Genomic DNA, 19,419 nt, shown 5'->3' with positions numbered 1-19,419 from the left:
ATGAGTAGTTAACTTTAATTGGCATATGTAGAGAGCACAGAACTCAGTGTTTGCTTTGGTTTTAATAATCAAGCTGTGAAGGTCACTGCCAGTCACCGTATTGCACTTAAACTCTGAATTCAGAGCTTTCCCTGCCCCCTCCAGAGCAATATGACCACGAATGGTTATGAATCACTGCATTGTTCCTATGCAGTGTATCAGCAGACTGTTGGGAAATGAAGAAACAATAGAGTGCAATTCAGAGTTCTTTAACTCCACCTTGGTGACTAGCATGGACTCCTTCAGACTTGTTGCTGTTATGACACTCTCTCATTGTGGTTGCTACATTGTGGTTGTCCCCCCGGGCAGCGGGCCCCAGCCCCCCCGTCCCGCAGGGGAACGAACGGGGCTGGGCTGCCGATGCCTCCGCCCCGGGGCCGCCGCGGGATAGCACCAGCTGGGCAGCAGCCCAGACGCGACTGGCCAGGGGCTGGGCGCAGCGTGCGCGCTGCTGGGTCCCCGCAGCAGGCCCCGGCTCGGGGGGTTTGGAGGCGCTGCAGCCGCGGAGCGCCATGGCCGCTTCCTCCCCCGCGGCAGTGGGAGCTGCAGCAGTGGCTGCTCCCGAGTCCCACTGCCCGGGGGGACAACAACAGCCGCCGCCTGGCCCCGCGGGCCGCCCCCTCCCTACCGCCCGACTGAGTCCTGCCTGCTCGGGACCAGGCCGGATTCTCACTCACCCCGGCCCCAGCCCCGCGCTTCCCCTGAGTCTCCCGGGCCTCCCTCCAGCGCTTGCGGAGGGAGGGGGAAGGGTGAGCCCGGGGAAGAGGCGGGGATTCGGGGAGGGAGCCATTCGGGGAGGGAGCCAATCGGGGGAGGAGGGGGCAGAGTCGGGGCGGGGGGGGGGGTGCGAGCACTTCCGGGCTCTAGGCTTCGGGGCATTTCCTTGTTTGTCCAGTGTCCCGACCGCATGTCGGTCGGGACGCGGGACAAACAAGGAAATATCGGGACAGTCCCGATAAAATCGGGACGTCTGGTCACCCTACTCTGAAACCAGTTTTAACCCAAAGATGCATGTAAATGACTCAGCTAAAAGCCCTTTTAAACAGTCACTGCCCTGCATCAGAAGCCTGATTTCTTACAGCTGCAGACTCATTCCCCCAGGGAGAAAACAGTGCAGGGGGAAATGCTATCATTTTCCATGAAAAATTACAAATGAAGTTAAAATATTTCATTCCGTCCAGTTTTTCTGTTTTTTGACTAATTTTTTTTAAATGCAAGCATTGGGGTTTTTTGTCTCTTCCCTCCTCTCCATATTTTCCTTTTCCCATTGCAAAAGGGAGTGAAGGGGTGGGGAGTAAATGTCATGAAGATATTCCTGGTTGTTGTCTTTTTTTAAACAAAAGGAAGTTTTGACCAAACTGAACATTTTCAATGAAAATTTACATTTTGATCACAAAGATTTTTTTTAATTGCAAAAGTATTTGTCTGCAAAAGTTTTCACCATCTCCAGTAGAGAGACAGGTACCGGCTACAATTGTATAGGGTTTGGTTGCAGATGAAGAAAATTTTCCATACCTGCAAAGCAACTAACTTGGACCACATGGAAAACTCCTACTTCTGTCCATGAAAGGATCCACTCCAGGAACAGAACCTGAAGAAATGTACCAGCACCCCCCAAGCAGCAAAGCACTGATCCACGAATATAACTACATTGAGGGTTGGGTGCCAAATGGGGGTAGTTTTATGAAGAGGGCACAGAAAAAAAAATCTATCCAATAAACATATAGAACATGATTATTGTTCACCTATTATAAAGAGGACATAGAATGACACTAAGGGCATAGAGGATACATAAGCATTAGGAATTGTAAGGTTACTTAAATGGGAATTTAGAACAAAATAGACAAAATAAAATGCTGTGGAATATCTGAGGTGTTGCAGCTGCACTCAAAGTTCTGTAATCTTTTGGGAAGTCCCAGCCAAGGCATACAACATTTGAGAGTATATTTTCTATTAGTATTCAGTGTGTAAAAGTGTTTTCTGGATGTATCAAGAAGAGAATATACCCTTTAGAGTCTATCTTAGAGATGCAGACTTTCATTGAGTCAGGGTATTTATAACAAAGGAGCACAAAAAACCCACAGACACAAAGCAAGTCTCAAACAATGTTCTGTGCCTTTCAAACAACTGCTCAGATACCAGATAATTAACAAGAAATCATTAACATTAACAATAACTGCACTTGTATTACTTTCCTTGCTTTGAGAGCTGGATTTGGTAGCACACTTGAGAGCTTTCACAATGGTCCTGGTTGATAAACTATTAGAGTGAAATTCACATCTCATTTTGCAGTTAACACTCCTCATCAGATCAGCTTTTACCAGTCCCGGCCTGCCCCCATTCCTGGCAGCCATCCATTTGTTTTTAATAGATACAGACACTTTCCTTCTAAAAACACAGTCGATGCTAAGGTGCTCGTTATGTGGGAAATTATAGGAAACGGAGACAGCAATTCTAGACCATTACAAAACAGCGGTTGTCACCGTTCTCCCATTCCCTAGTTTGAGGCCTCACAGGAATGATTACAGAATGTTCCTTAAACATGTTGTCTTTATCCCTGGGATCCTGCAGGGAAAGGGCTTCAGTCACATGCTGAAGCTAGCTGAAGGGCAATACCTCAGCCAAAGACGAGTGAGGCAGCTTCCTTGGATAGATTTTCTTCACTGAAATTGAACTTGCTCCAAGTATTTTATTGTTATTAGAAGAAAAAATGAGAACCTGTCTAGGTCATTCCAGTCTCTAGATCCCACCGGCAGAATTGTCCCAAGAAAGTCACGCTTCCACCAGACAAATATTTTGCAGTAAATGAGCTTCCAGGTTGTGTTTTGAAAATGCAGCATTCCAAATGTTTATACGGCTTGGCTTTCATCGTAGCCCACTCCAGAGTGAGTGCAAGTTTATTAAAGCTCACAAAAAAACCCTGTAGGGAATGCAGGTAACTATTATGATTGTTTGTGTAGTGCTCACAAGGTGCGAGGTGCTCTACACAGACGTAAAAATGTGTCATGGTTCAGGTCCTGAGGATCTAGGTAGGCGGCATAATAATTTAGAGTAACAAAGCTGTGTGAATGAGCAGGGCTCTGTCCTGTAAATCCATGATGTTTATTTTCAGGATCTTGTAATTATTGAAACGGAGGCTATGCCGGAATTCAGTACCCCAGCCCCACTGACAGACTGGAGCCAACAATTGGAAGCTATCAATTATTATTGAGATGTAGGTCAGAACTAGTGGATGTAAACTGGCCATCAACAAGTTTAGGGTTGAAATCAGGCAAACGTTTCTAACCATCAGATGAGGGCAGTTCTGGAACAGCCTTCTAAGAATGGGGGCAAAAAAAAACAACTGGCTTCAAGACTGAGCTTGATAAGTTTATGGGGGGGGAGGGGGAGGATGCTGGGACTGACTATGATGGCACGTAGCCAATCTGACTGTTAGCAGCAAATATCTCCAACTGCCAGTGATGGGACACTAGCTGGGGAGGGCTGAGTTACTACAGAGAATTCTTTACCAGGTGTCTGGCTGGGGGGGTCTTGCCCACATGCTCAGAGTCTGATCACCATAGGTGGGGTCGGGAAGGAGTTTTCCTCCAGGTCAGATTGGAAGAGACCCTGAGGGTTTTTTGCCTTCCTCTCCAGCATGGGTCTCAGGGCACTTGCGGGTTTAAACTAGTGTAAATGGTGAATTCTCTGTAACTTGAAGTCTTTAAATTATGATGTGAGGATGTCAGTAACTCAGCCAGAGGTTATGGGTGTATTACAGGAGGGGGTGGGTGAGGTTCTGTGGCCTGCACTGTGCAAGAGGTCAGACTAGATGATCATGATAGTCCCTTCTGGCTGGAAAGACTATGAGTCTAGTGCTGCCATGCCCTCCTCACAGGACTGCTATGAACATTAATGGACACATTCTGCATCTTTAGTCACAATAAGCAGGACCTCTGACTTCACAAGCAGCTCCCTTTATTTCAATGGACCAGAGTCTCCTACATGTTCTCATACTAAGAGCTTCTTTACTCCATGCATCATCTCACTGACGGGCCCTTAATATTTGTTCTGCTCTTAGAAAATGAAAAGTTCCCTATAAGTCCTAGGTATGCAAGGTCTAAATGTCCCTCTGCAACGAACTGCCTATAGCCCCTCTGATCTCCGACTAGTACCGCTCTGCTGCAGGGTTCCTGTCTCCTCTCCTTTTCTTTCATTCCCCTTGTCTCTTTTTCCCTATATCCCACGTCTCTCTCCCACCATCTGAAGCCTTCTGAAAATTCAGCCCGAACTGCCAGGCAGCTGGTATCTCCTCCATCTCTGAGCCAGGACAAGATTACCTTGCTTCTCCTCTGCCTCACTTGCACCGAGATTCACCACCCATGGCTGGTACTTCCCTGCCCCCAGGAAATGAACAAACCTCCAGACTCCGCCAGATCTTCCCCAGTGCCTTAGCAATTGCTCACTCTCCCACGAGCAGAAAGTCCCATTCCCAGGCTTTCCTGTGTGTTTGGGGTTTGTAGAGCAACCAATGAGTAGGCTGGGGCCCAGTTGGCTTAATTTGCTCCTACTGGCTGAGCTGTGCCTCTGACATGATTTAATCAGCATCACCAGGCGGAGCTTATAGGTGCCTTGCAATTAGAATATCCTGATTGAACAGGCAGGCTCTTGTCCGTCCCCAGACCCATCCCCTTCAAGCAATCAGAAACTAGAGCACTCAAGGGACACGGCTGCAACTTACCAGGTCTCCTGAACGTCTCCTGCACACTCAAACATCTGCAGCGAGGCAAGTGTTAGACAATTCTGACAGCGAGGCCAGGGCCGGCTCCAGGCACTAGCCCACCAAGCATCTGCTTGGGGCGGCGCCTGGACGGGGGCGGCGCGGCGGGGCGCTCTGGCCCGAGAGCGGGGCCGTGACTGGGCTCGCCACCCTCCCGCTGCGTTCCCGCCGCCGGGGAGAGCGAAGCCGCGGCGGGCTCGCCGCCCTCCCCCCGGCACTCTGGCGGGTCGGGGATTGCGGGCCCGCGGTTGGACTCGGCGCCCTCCCCTGCCGCGCTGGGGGCAGCGGGTGGCTTTTTTGCCTAGGGCAGCAAAAAAGCCAGAGCCAGCCCTGAGTGAGGCGCACTGAGAGCAGGACAGACCCCTGGGTGTCCAATAGCACAAACTCCCTAAAAATAAAGAGGTCCCTACCACAAGTTCTCAGCACCTCCAAACATGTGTTCACTGGTCAAACCCTGGGTAGTTTTTCTTCTCACTGTGGGTGAAATCTTGGTCTCACTGAAGCCAATAGTAAAACTATCACAGACTTTAATGGAGCCATTATTTCACCATGCGTCCGCAGGTTTAATAGCATGTTCCTTGTCCTTCCCCAAAATGCTTCTTTTGGACGGTAACAGTTTTTCCCTGAGGATAATGCTGCTACCATCAGGGAGGGATGCCTTTACTTGGGAGATATGTGGGTGGTGGATGTTCAAAAACACCTACTCCTTTCTGAACGCAGGCAGAATTGGTGTGTTTAATTTCAAAATGAATTACTTCCATGGCTATTTTTCTGAAAAGTTATTCACATCAAACAGAGATGTTGCACAAAAGACATAACGCCAGCCTGCTTGAGCAATTATGAGTGTTGTTTAATTACAATATATTTATGAAATGAAACAAGCGTCAAGAGTTCACTCTCATGCAGAGACAATTGTGACAGCAAAGGAGAATTTCAACCCCACCATTCAAGCTAATTCCAGGTACCAGGTTATTGTTTGCATTGAGTTTTTTTTTTTTAAATTCCTTTTACATTATTCTAACATCTCAGCAAAATTATACTCATCTTTAATAAATATCATCTCTAACTAGCCACGGAGGTATCATTTAAAGCACCGTTCTGCATGATGAGTGCACAACGTAACGTGATAATACTGACCACTTTCCAAGCAAGAGGTCACTGATATGCACTCTGACTCCAGAAAACCCCATCTATCTGTAGAAATTCAAATCCAAGGTTAAAATCTTCAGCATCTATAGTTCTCAGGGCAGCTCTGTCCCCAGAGGGATATCCATCATGGCTAAACTTGTTAAAATTCCTCAGCTCCCTGAATATAGGCACTTCACAAGAATTCTAATAAAAAGCCACATTTCAGTGCCATCGGAAGTCAAGTGAGAAATGATCATGATACTTTTCACAACTAGCCCCAAAACTAGAAAGAAAAACCAAAGCTCTGAGGAGATCTTCATAGCCATTAATACAACAACTCCGACAGGCTCATCAACACGACGACCAAAGGCTTTGATACACCACAGCAGTCAGTACCCCATGGTTCACACCAGCAAACGAGCTACATTGCTAGTGAGCCTGGACCCATTTTTATAGTGCAGGTGATGAAGGCAGAAATCCTGCATTTGGGTTATTACTACGTCAAGGCAGGAGGTGCAACAGCACCTCTAGTTCCAGCACCTATGTCCATATCTAGATTACCTGAAGGATCCCTCCCTGTCTCTCCACTGTCTCATGGCAAGAGAGGGACTGCAGAATTCCTTCCCTTTTTCCCCACAGCCTACTCTGCTCGGTGCTTCCTCTCTTTATAGTAACCACCCAGCTTGGCTTTATCTTTAAGTAGGTCTGGCCCACTCTTCAGGTGCAGTCAGGTGGGTTAAGTGACTTTTCAGGCCCACATTAAGCATTTCACCACTTGTGTGGGGTACGCAGGCTACCACATTATGCTATGGAGTCAGTTCAATGCATTATGGATGAGCACAGTACTAGCAGAATGGGGCCCCAGCTGGAGCTTCTAGGCATCATTGCAATACCAAAAAGATACTTTTTAGAGAACTTACAAAAGACAGAATCCTTCCAAAATGAATTCCCACAACACTACCGCTCACAAACAAATGCTCTATTCATACACATAAGAATAAACTCTCTACAGTTTCTAGATTACATGGAAGCCACAGGAATAAACATCCACCATAGCTCACAGAATTAAAAGATTCTCTTAATCGAAAAAAAAAATAAAGGCATTTATTTTAAAAAATCCTAACGTTAAAGAAAGAAGCCAAATTAAATCGCTGTTGATTGGGAAATGGAATGGGTATTTTTATTGTAACATTCAGCATCCATGGCATGGCAGGTAACACTCATTATACACACAGGATGCATGTTGCAGAGGAGCATGTCTGAAAAGCAGGGCATCTTGTTGAGGAACCAGGGCTAGAACATTCCACATCCTCTGTGCTGCAGGTCCATGATCCTTTGTCCTTTCCAACAAGTCCCACAGATTCCTCTCAAAGCTCCTATAGAACTTCAGAATTCTTTCCCGACGGGTTCTCATCCCCACACCTTCCAACGTGGAGTATAACAGATCTACAGTCTATCTGATAGGCCAAAAGCCAGATTCCGGTTCAATTTTGGTGCACTCTCAGATTTTTTAACTGAAGGCTTCTTACATCTCTTTTCAACCATGAAGTGACAGGAGGCCTCAGTCAGGCCCCACAAGTGATGTGGGGTTGGAACGTAGAGATGGATGGGAAGACTAAAGGCCCACCAAGAATTTGGAAGGCAAGCGGTTTACTGAGGTGTTGGGGGCGTGGGGTGAGAATTATTCAAGCCAACCTGACCTTTACTTGATTTCTGGGATAAATTCATGAAGGGCCTGATCCAAAGCCCATCAAAGACGCCCATTGAATTCAGTGATCATTGAATCAAGGTAACAGAGCATGTCGGACAATGTAATATGACAATTCCTGAGCCATTAGTGAAAGGACAGGAAAACAAGAAACTGTCTCTTGAATGGAAATAACTTTGCTTCCACAGATACTATACTTGACATGAAAGTAACTACACAAGTTACTTACCATTCTGCATGTCAATGATAAGTGCAAAGTAATGCACATGGGAAAACATAATCCCAACTATACCTATAAGATGATGGGGTCTAAATTAGTTGTTACCACTCAAGAAAGAGATCTTGGAGTCATTGTGAATAGTTCTCTGAAAACATCTGCTCAGTGTCCAGTGGCAATCAAAAAAGCTAATAGAATGTTAGGAATCATTAGGAAAGGGATGGAAACAACACAGAAAATATCATAATATCACTATATAAATTCATGGTATGCCCACACCTTGACTACAATGTGGAGTTCTGTCTCAAAAAGACAGAATTGGAAAAGTACAGAGAAGGGCAACAAAAATTATTAGGATATAGAACTGCTTCCATATGAGGAGAGATTAATAAGACAGGGACTGTTCAGCTTGGAAAAGAGACGACTAAAGGAGAATATGATAGAGGTCTATAAAATCATGATGGGTGTAGAGAAAGTAAATAAGGAAGTGTTATTTACTCCTACTCATAACACAAGAACTAGGGGTCACCAAATGCAGGCAGCAAGTTTAAAACAAAAAAAGGAAGTATTTTTTCACACAACGCACAGTCAACCTGTGGCACTCGTTGCCAGAGGATGTTGTGAAGGCTAAAAATATAACGGGATGTCCCTAAACCTCTGACTGCCAGAAGCTGGGACTGGATGACAAGGGGTTGGGTCACTCGATACTTTCTCTGTTCTGTTTATTCCCTCTGAAGCATCTGGTACTGTCCACTGTCAGCAGACAGGATATTGGGCTAAGTGGACCACTGGTCTGACCCAGTCTGGCCATTCCCATGTTCTTAATATAGAGATGATACACAGCTCTACATACCCTTCAGTCCTTCACCACATGGGACCACAGCCCTGACACCAAGATGGCCCAGTGCTTGGATGAGATCAGCTCATGGATTAGAACAGCTGACTGACCCTGAACCCAAACAAGGCAGAAGAGAGTATTTGGAAGAGTGCAGTCGCAGTACTGTCTCTGTTGGTTGAAGCTACACATCCACAATTGGTTAATGCTGTCCATAGTTTAGGCGTACCCTTGGATTCCTTGCTGATGCTGAGCTCTCACACAGAAGCATCTGTGAGTAATGCTTTCTGCCACCTCTGCTCGGCTTGAAGACTTTGTCCCATCCTGATGACCTGGTCACCGTTATTCATGCCTTCCTCACCTCTTGGCCAGATTACAGCAACACAATATCTCTGGGCAGGAATCCTTCAGCACTTAGGAAACTCCAACTAGTACAAAACACTGTGGTGCCATCTCCTCAGCAACACAGGCGACTGTGCACACCACACATCTGCCCTCAGCTCTTTTCATGGGTTCCCATAGAATTTCTGTACAAGTTCAAGGTCTCAGCCCTTATATTCAAAGCACTCCATGGCCTGGGCCCATTCCGTCTTAAGGATCATCTAACACGCCAGGATGAAGACCATGATCAACAAGTATACTCCTCCGGCACAATGGAACTCTCACCAGTAAGAGTAAAGCTCATGTGGGCGGGAGACAGAACTTTCTCCAGGGGCGATCAGAGACTGCGGAATGAACTCTCCCAAGATCTAAGGATCATTACAAACCTCACCATCTTCTTTTTGTGTCTTCTCTAACACAGAGCAACAGGTATATTTATTTAAAAAAAATCAAAACCCACCAAGACAAGACACTCCACTGCACATGCTTCTCCTGAGCAAAGGATGAGAGAACAAAAAACACATGACACGTTAGTCACATGGCTTAATGCATTACTGAAAGGAGCTCAGATACTACAGTCATGAATGTGGTATAAGAACCTATTAGGGCTGTCAATCGCAGTTAACTCACGCAATTAACTCAAAAACATTAATTGTGATTAAAAAAATTAGTGCAACTTACAATGTAGATTTTGTTACATAACTGCACTCCGACAAAACAATGTAAAAAACTTTAGACCCTACAAGTCCACTCAGTCCTACTTCTTGTGCAGCCAATCGCTAAGACAAACAAGTTTGTTTACATTTATGGGAGATACTGCTGCTTGCTTCTTATTTACAATGTCAAGTGTACAGAAAGTGAGAACAGGCATTTGCATCGCATTTTTGTAGCCGCCATTGTAAGGTATTTACGTGCCAGATACGCTAACCATTCATATGCCCCTTCATGCTTTGGCCACCATTCCAGAAGACATGCTTCCAGGCTGATTATACTCATTAAAAAAATAATGCGTTAATTAAATTTGTGACTGAACTCTGGGGGAGAATTGTATGTCTCCTGCTCTGTTTTACCCACATTCTGCCATATATTTCATGTTAGAGCAGCCTTAGATGATGACCCAGCAAGTGTTGTTCATTTAAGAACATATTCACTGCAGATTTAACAAAATGAAGGTACCAATATGAGATTTCTAAAGATTGCTACAGCACTCGACCCAAGGTTTAAGAATCTCAAGTGCCTTCCAAAATCTGAGAGAGATGAGGTGTGGAGCAAGCTTTCAGAAGTCTTAAAAGAGCAACACTCCAATGTGGAAACTACAGAACCCGAACCATCAAAAAAGAAAATCAACCTTCTGCTGTTCTGGTGGTGACATCTGATTCAGATGAAAATGAACATGTGTCGGTCCACACTGCTTTGGATCGTTAACCAAGTCATCAGCATGGACGCATGTCCTCTGGAATGGGGGTTGAAGCATGAAGGGACATATGAATCTTTAGCACATCTTGCATGTAAATCCCTTGCAATGCTGGCTACAACAGTGACATGAGAATGCCTGTTCTCACTTTCAGCTGACATTGGAAACAAGAAGTGGGCAGCATTATCTCCCGCGAATGCAAACAAACTTGTTTGTCTGAGCGATTGGCCGAACAAGAAATAGGACAGAGTGGATTTGAAGGCTCTAAAGTTTTACATTGTTTTATTTTTGAATGCAGTTATTTTTTGTACATAATTTTACATTTGTAAGTTCAGCTTTCATGATAAAGAGATTGCACTACAATACGTGTAATAGGTGAATTGAAAAATACCATTTCTTTTATTTTTTACAGTGCAAATATTTGTAATAAAAATAAATATAAAGTGAGCACTGTACACTTTGTATTCCGTGTTATAATTAAAATCAATATATTTGAAAACGTGGAAAAAATCCAAAAATATTTAAATAAATGGTATTCTATTATTGGTTAACGGCACGATTAATCATGTGATTATTTTTTTTAATCACTTGACAGCCCTAGACCGTATATAGAATAGAATCTTTCTAGCTCTTTTGAGCCTCTCGGAGTAGAAACTACGAGTTTAAGTCACCTTTGGCCCTCTCGGTTTTGCACCGAGTGCAGGTTGTCTGAGCCGACAATCAGCCCCTAGGATGCACATGCAAGCAATAATGTTTCCTTAGTCAAATATTTGAAAAGTTGCTTTTACCGAAAGAAGCTTTTTTCTTCCCTTGTATTTTTCTGTAAACTGCTTTTAACAGAGTCTCTGGCTGATGCATCGCTCACATCGTGCCATGCAAATGGCTGTGACCCATCACGATAATGCAACCTCCGCCCTGGAAATCTGAAATGAAAACAAATCTCATTATGGAAAAAACATCCATATGTAAGAGAAGGAGGAGTCCTTCCTGGGTAAAGGCCATGCAGGCTGCTCAAGATAATTTAGATGTAATTACCATTTCAAATAGCTACATGAGAGGCACGTTCGCAAATCTCTGTTGAAGAGACCTCTGCCTGCACTTCCCGCATGTGCTGCTTCACAATGATTCAAATGTCATGAGCGTTCCACTGACTTGAAAGATGTCAATGTATATTTACCACCTACTTTCGTAAGCACCATATTTTTCTGAAAGCTCCGTGCGTGCCCATGAGCTGGGGAGAGGCAGCTCACACTTGTCAATGACCCATTCGTTTTCCATAGGAGCTGCTTTCTTGTGCTTCAAAATGTATGCTATCAACTTAAAAAATAATCAGTCACCTGCCCTTCTGGTTACAAAGATAACCTTCAAAATGTGAGTCAAACCTCACAGGGTGCAGTGCTGCCTGCCTGAGTTAGCAGGAGCTGAAACAATAGCTCTGGGGAAAGCATGAACTCCCCCATTCATCTCAGTGGGGCATTAATTCTGAACCCAACCATGAGCATTGCAGACTCGTTCAGCTCTGATCCAAGCACACAAGAAAGAAGCTGGAGGGTGATATTAGGAAGCTCTATCTGATCTACCAAGTGGCACCTCAGTGCGGCATCCATGAGTGGGGTGGAGCAGGTCAGAGCACCCCCACTTATCTGTTTATTTTACAGTCTGACCCCTCTGACCCTTCCAGCTCTGAAAGGATTTTTACAAGGAGAGAGCTGTATCCAGGCAAGCCTGTTATTATTCATGATAGACCTAAGGTGATGTTTGCCAAAAACCCACCCCTCCTTGTACAGTTGCTACTGGGTGGGTGGGAACAAATCTCTGCATTTAAGAATGAGAAACCAATGCTGGAATAAACGTGAAGAACTGGTCTAAATCTCAGCCCAAGCTGAACCCAAAACCTTTCTAGATATTCAGCTAATTCTGGGTAACTCATGCTGTGCCTTATCCAAGATTTCTTCTGAGGCACTTCTTATTGGCTCGGGATTCCCCAGGGACGGAGGAAGAGGTTACTTACCTTGTACAGTAACTGGAGTTCAAGATGTGTCACTATGGGGGTTCCCCTTCTGGACGTGCGCATGCCCATGTGCTCTTAGTGAGTTTTGCTAGCAGTGTTAGCGGGTCTGCGCCTGCACCCTATACATCCTTGTGCTCCGGGGCAAGAGCATATGCCACTCCAGTTCCTTCTCAGACATGAAATCCAGTCAGAAGACTGAGGCAGAGAGGAAGGAAGGCAGGTAACGGAGCATCTATTAGGGAACAGACATCTTGAAGAACCTTGTACAGGAACTTGGATAAGTAACTCTCCTTCCAGTACTGTCCCTATGGGTCCTCCGACTTCAGGAAATTCCTGAGCAGTACCTCAATTACGGAGAAGGGTGCTGAGGAGACAGATTCAGTGCGGACTATAGAGTAGCATCGCCATAAGCTGCATCAGCTCTGGGAGCGGATATGAGAACCCAGTGCCGGGGGAAAGTGTGCACAGAAGCCTAAGTGGCTGCCTTGCCCGTATCTGGATGGACATGTTTTTCAGTAGGGTGAGAGACGTAGACTGAGCCCTGGTGGAATGATCAATCCCCCTGGGAGTGGGATGAACCCCAAAGCCCTCATAATACGTTAGGATGCACCCCAAAACCCATTTAGAGAGTCTGTGAGTAGAGAGAGGGTGCCCTTTCATTCATTCTTCAACCAAGATGAACAGCCTAGGGAGAAGCTCTAGAGGGCTTAGTCCTGTCACGGTAAAAGGCAAGCGCTCTTCTTACACCTAGTGTCGGTAGGCTCACTTCATCGCTTGCAGAGTGAGGCTTGGGATAATCGCTAATGTGGAATTCTGAAGAAACTCTGAGCAGGAGAGGACGGTGTGGGTGTAGTATCACCTTGCCGCACCAGAACCCTGTGTTCAATGAGTCAGCCAGGAGGGCTCCCAGCTCTGCTCCCCTCCTGGCCAAGGCGATGGCGATGAGGAATGAGGTCTTGAGGGACAAAGAGAGGAGGGAACAGCTCCTCCCAGTTCAAACAGGGGTTTCCTCAGCCCGTGAAGGACTAAGTTAAGGTCACATGGTGGAATACGTTCTTTGACAGGAAGAAAGAGCTTGAGCAGGCCCTTAACAAACCTGATAGTCGATGGGCGAATGAAGACTGAACACCTCTCAATGGAAGGGGGCAGGGATGGCAGCCAGGGGAACCTTCTCTGAGCTCAGCAATAATTCTGTCGTTTTTTTAATTTAGCAGGTAACCGAGAATGTGTGTCAGACGAGATTCAAGAGCAGTTACAGACCGGTGGCTGCACCAAACCTGAAAGCGTTTACCCTGCTGTCGGTAGATTTTCCTGGTAGTATGTTTTCTACTATTGAGCAGTGCTGCCTGCACCTCTGCAGAGCTGTCTGGTTCTGGGCCAGAGAACCATCTAGTCACTGGGCCTTGAGATGAAGTGACAAGCGGTCGTGGTGAGTGAAGAGGTGAGGCAGCTGTTGAGACATGCAAGACAGTTCTGGAAACCAAACTGGTCTTGGCCACAATGGTGCTATCAGGATGGATAGTAATCTCCCCTGTTTCAACTTGTTCAGGTCCTCGAACAGTAATGGCATCAAGAGACAGGCATATAGTAATACACACAGCCGAGGGATGGCGAAGCCATCTCCCATTGAATTGCAGTCCTCCCCTTGAACAGCATCATCTGCTCTTCGCAGCGGATGGTGTCATGAAGAGATCTATCTGCAGACAGCCCCAGCTGGGACATATCCTTCTGAATACCTCCATCAGCTCCTGCTCATAGTCGAGGCAGAAATGCCTGCTGAGACAGTCCGCCACTGTGTAGCTAACCTGCTGAGGTCTGTATGTGGGGAGATATGCACCAGTTCCATAGCCCCATGGCTTCAGCGTGTCAGGACTGGGATCTTGCTCCTCTTTGTTGACCAATATAATCCATTGCTACTCTGTTGGCCACAATTATTCTGATTGGGTGACCCCGGGCTGGGGAAGGAAGTAGTGAAAAGTGTAAGGGACTGCTCTGAGCACTAGTATTTTGATATGTGGGGGGGTCACTTCCCGTGGGGACTGTTTGCCCTCAGCTGTGACTTCCGGAAAGCTTGCACAGCGGCCTAGCAGGGAGGCATCTGTAGCAATGATCCTTGTGGAGAGAGGCTGTGAGAATGCAACGCCCACACAGACCTGATATTCTATGATTCTATGTTGGGAATTGGTCCTGCTTTGAGCAGGGGGTTGGACTAGATGACCTCTTGAGGTCCCTTCCAACCCTGATATTCTATGATTCTATGACCTTTGGAGCTCTTTCCACCCACCCAGAGATCCCCCAGCATCCATTATCTCTGCCTACAAGACCCCTGGGCTGGAAAGGTGGGAGCTAAAGGAGACTTATTAAAACTCACCAGAAGATTTAAAATCGAAGTCTGAATTCTGAAGCTAAGGGAAGCCCAACTAAGCTTCTCCAGCGCAGTGATTAGACAGACTAAAAGAAGAGACTGGCTATGTTTATAACAGGTAGAAACTTGATAAAGAAAATTAGAGAGTTTCTGCAATCTCTTTAGACCACCCCCTTCTGGCCTTACTGCAACTGATATAGCATATCTGAAACTATACGGTCTCATTTATCTTGTCAGGAAGACACAGTAGGGGAGGGACAGCCATTTCCAGGGAGAAGAACACACTGGCACTGAACTAGTATGAGTGCTCCTCAAAGTTTGAGGCTTTCCCCTATGGATGGCATATACGGTTAAAAAAAACAAAATACAAACTAAACCCAAAGGCCCAAATTAAATCACATCTCCTTCATTTCACATGATATTTAAAAATCCTTTAAAAAAGATTAAGCCACCCATCAAGGAAGGGTCTGAGGCATGACACGGTTGATTTTGTTCCAGCAACACAGCGGTTAAATAACTCCTATCTCACAAATTCACACAAGCATCCTGCCTTCAGCTCCCGTTCAAAATAACCATTATGGAGGCTGCATAGAGGTACTGACTTAGTTATGAGTGCCTGCCATATGGTGCCTATCACATTTGTCCCCTCCTGTGTTAAACTTTCTGGAGCTGATAAAAGAGCAGTTAGTAGCTCTTTGTTAAATAAATGTCAGCCAAGGCAAGCAGAGTGGAAATTTGGTGGTCAGATGTGGGTGGTCGATCGCTGCTGAAAAAGATTAGTTAGCTGATAGAGAATGATATTTACCAGCTGCCTACGGTGTCAGGAGTTGGGGAATGATACTGGCCTAAACAAAAATGTCTTGGAATAGTCCCCTATTGTTTCCATCAGGCTTTTCAGCTTGGCTGAAAAGGAACCTGCTGATCCCAACAAGACAAAGAAGACCCTTGAAATATTTTAAAGCCCGACTGAATCCTTAGTACTGCTTTTACCGCAGCACTGTGGGACGCCTTTGTGCTGAAATCTAAGTTGCAGCAATATAGTTTGCTTACAAGAAATGAAACCAACAGCCACAGATTCAAGCATCTCGCCAACGCCTAACCTCTGACGGGGATTTAGCACAGGTTTGCAAGCAAATCTTTTCCCAGGATGGTGGAGCTTGCAGCCCCCGTGTTCAGTATCAACATTCTCCAAAGGAACTGCAAGAATTCTTAAATACCCTGGGTCCAGCTCCTGAGCTGGTGTGAATTACAGCTGCTCTATCAAATGGAGCTGAGGATCTTAGCCTTCATGTAACAGATTTTCTGGGGAACAAAATGTACAGATCCTTGTGTGGTGCAAGGTTCATCAGAACCATTTCATCCAGCAACACACATAGGATATTCCTGGATTGAGACTAGATGGCTCTCTCTTTTCAATATTGTTTGGCTTATATTTGGGGTCTGATTCTCCTGACTTACAGTGGTGTAAATCAGAAGTAATGGTGTTACACCACTGTAAAACTGGGGTAGGTGAGAACCAGGAGTGTTTCTGGGTGCTGAGTTTTGTGATATGTTTGTTTCTCTGGTGTGGTGGGATTTGTTTTCACTGGGTTGTGTTTCAGAGCTATGGCCCAATCTTTTGGATGCATGCATGCGAGCAAAACAAACGTACATCTGTGCACACCTGCTGGCGTGTCTGCGCCATGGCCCTTGCAATCTGGGGTGCTGCGCTTCTGTGTATTTGCAACTCCTGTTACACACATTCATTGGGCAAAACTGCATGTGGACATTTGCAAATGCAGGCCTATGTTCTTTTTGGATCATTCGTGCCATGGTTGTGTGTCAGATGCCGGCTTGGGCCAAAATGGGGACCTCCAGAGCTAAAATCATGACCCCTGGTAGCTACAGCCAGACAGCTGGGCTCTATGACTGGGGCTGTAACAAATTCACATACTCTGTGGAGACACAACACACTCGGACCAATGGGTTGCACTTACTTTTAATTTCTTAGGGTGGCATCTGAGTGCCCTGAACGTCAATCTAAAACAAATGCATTTAAAGAAATGTGACTCGCTCGAGTGAGTAACTCACTAAAATCAAACACTAACCCCTTACCAACAGGAATAGTTGGTAGCTAATTAAAAGCCAGACAGAACAGGTGAGCCTTAAACCGTGCCTTGTAGTTTGTCCAACTCAGGCTTGTGCTGAGCGGCAGAGCAAGCATGTTGCATAGACGACACTTCCCAGAAAATAGCCATACTGGCCAGAGACACTTCCCAGAAAATAGCAAGCGTGAGTGTCCCCAAACAACCTCAACAGGGCAGGCCAGATCCCCACCCCTTCCCAAGGCCCCAGTTGCTCTGCATAACCTGCTCCCTGTGGGTTCCTCCCCGACGGCACAGAGTTGGCAAAGCAGCCCAGACGCACCTTCTGTTGTAGGGAGAATGTTAAGAAAGGGAGTATTACTGGAGCACCACTGTGCTCCAATGAACCCAGAACAGCCTCTTGGGTGTAATTACAGCCAGGTACAACTTAGAGCAGCCCTTAAACTGCTCTACATTATAGCAGGGGTAAAATAGTCCCTACCTAGCCTCAGGATTGAGTGGGGGGCAGTGGAGGTGGCGTAACAATTCTCCTCCAGAGGTGTCGGGTGCAGCATTGGTATAGCTGAGGATCCCACTCCCCTTCCCCCTGCCCCCATGGCACCTAACTGTACGTCAATGTATTTTTTCTCTCCTCTTTTTAATTGCTGTAATTCGACCTCTCTTACAATTCAATTAAGCATGTATCCTACATCTAAATGAAAATGGTTTGGGTGGGCATAGAGATTAGGAGGTGATGAAGTTTCCTGGATGGGAAAACTTCCTGGCATCACATTAAAAGTATTTCTGAGCTGCTGCAGAAACAGATTCTAAAGCAAACCAAAATCTAATCTACATGAAAAAGTCATCATAAGAATGGCCATGCTGGGTCAGACCAACGGTCTATCTAGCCCAGTATCCTGTCTTCCGACAGTGGCCAAGGCCAGGTGCCCCAGAGGAAATGAACAGAACAGGTAATCATCAAGTGAGGGTGACCAGACAGCAAATGTGAAAAATCAGGACGGGGGTGGGGGTAATAGGAGCCTATATAAGAAAAAGACCCAAAAATCACGACTGTCCCTATAAAATCAGGACATCTGGTCATCCTACTTGTCACCCATTCCCAGCTTCTGGCAAACAGATGCAACCCTCTTATGTTGACATTCTTAGCTGTGTTTAAGAGTGCATTATATCAAATTAGCCTAAGCCAATTGTCTAGCAACTTCACCTGCATTGTGTCTACATGGGACATTTGCACTGATTTAGTTCATTTGGTTTCTAGACCATTAAAACTAAATTGGTACAAATTTTCATGTAGACAGGCCTAAGAAGCAGGCCAGAGGGGATCACAGTGCTACTAACAATCATGATTTTATCAGGAATCTCACCATAATTAATGTTTTTCTTAAATCCCCAACTTTTGGAGTCATGTTATTGAATGGGAAACTGGCAGGGGCATTGTTCATGTGTTTTGTTGTTGGTTTTGTAAACAAAGATAGTTTATAGCCCTCACAGGTCCAAAGATAATGTGACCTAAGTGCACCCTAAAGGCTCAGAAACTAGAAGGCAAATTAAAAAAACTCCATACGTATTTTAATGTGATTTTTAAGCCAATATCATGATTTTGGGGGGCCTGACATGTTTGTTTGAACGTCTGAGGCTGGTAATACTGAGTTTAGAAGTAAAAGGAAAGAGGAAATACTTGCTCAAAATGCAAATAAATGGCTACTTTGGCACCACATCTAGCATGGGCGTAAAGTCCAGTGTCTTGGAGGGATTCCATTTTTGGGGTGCCAGGGTTGACGAAACATGGGAATCTATTGTCTTTTAAAATCATGCCAATGCTTTCACTTGGTCCCTGCGTTGTCCCTCCTTAGGCTTGCAGACTGGGCATCTGACTTACTGGGCACTCACAGCAGACTCACGCTGGCAAATTTTGTCATAGCTATTTTCAGATTCCACACTTGAGAGTCTCTCAATCTCCCTGTAATACGGGGCCGTTGTCTGTTAGCGCCCCCTTGCGGCAGGATGGGATGCTACACGAACCTGACTCCCGCCCATGTGCTATCACACGCAGTTCTGTATTCTTCTAGCCCTTGTTATGACCCTCCAACCAGGTCCTTAATAGTCTCTGCCCCCTTCAGGGTAATGGAGATTTGGGACTCCGATGGCTCTGGTGGGATCGCGATAGCCAAAGGTCTCCTGAGTTTAGAACCTTCTTCTCCAGCATCCTTAGCTGGAGTAGGTAGGGAAACACAGGCCACCTACTCCACCGGGTTCCTACTCAGGGCCCTTGTTTGGAACAGCGAGAATCAGTCCTGCAGTCCCTCACTGCTCCCAGAGCGACTTCCGACCTCTCCTTCTGTGTAGGCTTCCCCCGCCTCTCGCCCTGCTTTTCCCTCTTCACAGGGTTGGATTCTCTGGCAGCGTCTCCCCACTCTCCTGCAGGGATCCTCTCTCTGCCATCCCTCTGGTAGTGTCCTTTCTCCTCAGGAGCTCCCT

The 19,419-nt window shown here is 45.9% G+C and overlaps 1 long non-coding RNA gene across 4 annotated transcripts in view; it reads right to left on the bottom strand.

The window, feature by feature from the left end:
• The window catches only part of LOC117881027, a 261,286-nt gene that overhangs the window by 54,391 nt on the left and 187,476 nt on the right, over positions 1 to 19,419 (bottom strand). For 3 of the 4 annotated variants that reach the window (XR_004646665.1, XR_004646668.1, XR_004646669.1), the window contains 2 exons: positions 11,270 to 11,404; positions 9,517 to 9,559 (listed from right to left, as the gene is read on the bottom strand). The exons of the other annotated variant lie outside the window; for it this stretch is intronic. This is a non-coding gene — a long non-coding RNA (uncharacterized LOC117881027). Of the gene's footprint in view, positions 1 to 9,516; positions 9,560 to 11,269; positions 11,405 to 19,419 lie in introns of those variants that run through there. 4 annotated transcript variants of the gene reach the window in all.

This window comes from Trachemys scripta, chromosome 7 (genome assembly GCF_013100865.1).
Source record: "Trachemys scripta elegans isolate TJP31775 chromosome 7, CAS_Tse_1.0, whole genome shotgun sequence".
In the NCBI taxonomy this organism is placed as follows: Eukaryota; Metazoa; Chordata; order Testudines; family Emydidae; genus Trachemys; species Trachemys scripta.
Note: the sequence above shows the minus strand (reverse complement) of the source record. Positions and strands in the feature narration are given on the sequence as shown.